Below are 3,154 nucleotides of genomic sequence, written 5' to 3' on the forward strand. Positions count from 1 at the left end.
GATCAATGGAACAGAATAGAGAGCCCAGAAATGGACCCTCAACTCTATGGTCAACTCATCTTTGACAAAGCAGGAAAGAATGTCCAATGGAAAAAAGACAGTCTCTTCAACAAATGGTGTTGGGAAAATTGGACAGCCACATGCAGAAGAATGAAACTGGACCATTTCCTTACACCACACACAAAAATAGACTCCAAATGGTTGAAAGACCTAAACGTGAGACAGGAGTCCATCAAAATCCTAAAGGAGAACACAGGCAGCAACCTCTTCGACCTCAGCCGCAGCAACTTCTTCCTAGAAATATCGCCAAAGGCAAGGGAAGCAAGGGCAAAAATGAACTATTGGGATTTCATCAAGATAAAAAGCTTTTGCATAGCAAAGGAAACAGTCAACAAAACCAAAAGACAACCAACAGAATGGGGGAAGATATTTGCAAATGACATATCAGATAAAGGGCAAGTATCCAAAATCTATAAAGAACTTATCAAACTCAACACCCAAAGAACAAATAATCCAATCAAGAAATGGGCAGAAGACATGAACAGACATTTCTGCAAAGAAGACATCCAAATGGCCAACAGACACATGAAAAAGTGCTCAACATCACTCGGCATCAGGGAAATCCAAATCAAAACCTCAATGAGATACCACCTCACACCAGTCAGAATGGCTAAAATTAACAAGTCAGGGAACGACAGATGTTGGCGGGGATGTGGAGAAAGAGGAACCCTCCTACACTGTTGGTGGGAATGCAAGCTGGTGCAACCCCTCTGGAAAACAGTATGGAGGTTCCTCAAACAGTTGAAATTAGAGCTACCGTTCGATCCAGCAATTGCACTACTGGGTATTTACCACAAAGATACAAATGTAGGGACCCGAAGGGGTACGTGTACCCCAATGTTTATAGCAGCAATGTCCACAATAGCCAAACTGTGGAAAGAGCCAAGATGCCCATCGACAGATGAATGGATAAAGAAGATGTGGTATATATACACAATGGAATATTATGCAGCCATCAAAAGGAATGAGATCTTGCCATTTGCAACGACGTGGATGGACCTGGAGGGTGTTATGCTGAGTGAAATAAGTCAATCAGAGAAAGACATGTATCACATGACCTCACTGATATGAGGAATTCTTAATCTCAGGAAACAAACTGAGTGTTACTGGAGTGGTTGGGGGTGGGAGGGATGGGATGGCTGGGTGATAGACATTGGGGAGGGTATGTGCTACGGTGAGCGCTGTGAATTGTGCAAGACTGTTGAATCACAGATCTGTACTTCTGAAACAAATAACGCAACATATTTTAAGAAAAAAGGAAAAGAAGAAGATAACAGGAGAGGAAGAAAAGGGGAGTATGTCAGAGGGGGAGACGAACCATGAGAGATGATGGACTCTGAAAAACAAACTGAGGGTTCTAGAGGGTAGGGGGGTGGGGGGATGGGTTAGCCTGGTGATGGGTATTGAGGAGGGCACGTTTTGCATGGTGCACTGGGTGTTATGAACAAACAATGAATCATGGAACACTGCATCAAAAACTAATGATGTAATATATGGTGATTAACATAACAATAAAAAAATTTAAAAAAAATGAAAAAGAGGGGGGCCTGGGTGGCTCAGTTGTTAAGCGTCTGCCTTCAGCTCAGGTCATGATCCCAGCGTCCTGGGATCAAGCCCCACATCTGGCTCCTGGCTCAGTGGGGAGCCCGCTTCTCCCTCTGCCTCTCCCCCTGCTCGTGCTCTCTCTCTCTGTATCTCTGTGTCTCGAATGAATAAATAAAATCTTAAAAAAAAAAAAGAAAGAAATAGAAAGGAGCATCCTAAATTGGGTAAAGAGAAAAATATGTATAGATATACCTTTCAACAAATGGTACTGGGCCAACTGGATTTCCACATTGGAAAAAAATATATATACCTTGACTCCTACCTGCCACCATACAATCATTTCCAGATGGAGTGTTGATCTACATGTGAAGGTAAAAAAAATAAAAGCTTTAAAAGGAAAACACCTTCATGACCTTAAAATAGGCATTTTTAATTTCCAACTTAACAATTTCTCTTCAGCAGAAAATATCATTAAGAGAGCGGGAAGGCAACATACCTACTTCCAGAATGTATCTAAGGAATTGCTACAAATGAAAGGGAAAGACAGATCATCTACCAGAAGAGACAGAACACCCATAGTGCCCGAGAGGTAATGCAAATGACCAAGAGGCATACGAGGAGCAGCTCCATTTTATTAGTCATCAGGGAAATGCAGGTGAAAAGTACACCTACCAGGGCACCTGGGTGGCTCAGTCGGTTAAGCAGGTTAAATGTCTGCGTTCAGCTAAGGTCATGATCCTGGGGTCCTGGGATCAAGCCCCCTGTCAGACTACCCACTCAGCGGGGAGTCTGCTTCTCCCTCTCCCTCTCCCTCTGCCCCTCCCCCTGCTCGTTCTTTCTTTCTCTCGCTCAAGTAAATAAAGTCTTTTAAAAAAATAAATAAATAAAAAATAAAAGCACACCGACCAAGGGGTGCCTGGGTGGTTTCGTCAGTTAAGTGACTGTCTCATGATTTCAACTCAGGTCATGATCTCACAGGTTGTCGCTCAGCGGAGAGTCTGCTTGAGATTCTCTTCCTCTGCCCTCCCCAGACTAGCGTGCTCTCTCTCAATTTCTCTCTAAAATAAATAAATAAATCTTAAAAAAAAAAGCACACCTACCAAAATGATTAACACAAAAACACTGGAAAATGCCAAGCCAGTGGGTGTGCAAAGGAGCAGACCGAGCTCTCCAGGGCGAGGGTTAAATGAACGACCACTTGGAACCTGTTTGGCAGAATCTGTGCAAATCCTGGGGTCCCCCGTGACAGGCGCTTGTCAGGAATAGACTCAAGAAAAAGGTGGATAGAGGTTCACCTAACAGCACTATTTTTAATAGCCCAAACCCAAATTTGCTGCCTACATGTTCATTATCAGCAAAACTGATAAACTGAAGAATATACACCATGGCGATGCCATAAAGTAATGAGAATAAAAAGGCCTTGAGTGCATGAGAAAAGCTCATAAATGCCTAAAATAGCACAGCCTGTTTCATTCCATTTATACGAAGAAGCATTTCTGTAAAATTAGAAATTACTTTTTTTAATCTATTTAAAGTTTGGCTTGGAGAA

This window comes from Callorhinus ursinus, unplaced genomic scaffold, assembly GCF_003265705.2.
Source record: "Callorhinus ursinus isolate GAN/ISIS: 27379988/994484 unplaced genomic scaffold, GSC_fseal_2.0 scaffold20, whole genome shotgun sequence".
Lineage (NCBI taxonomy): Eukaryota > Metazoa > Chordata > Mammalia > Carnivora > Otariidae > Callorhinus > Callorhinus ursinus.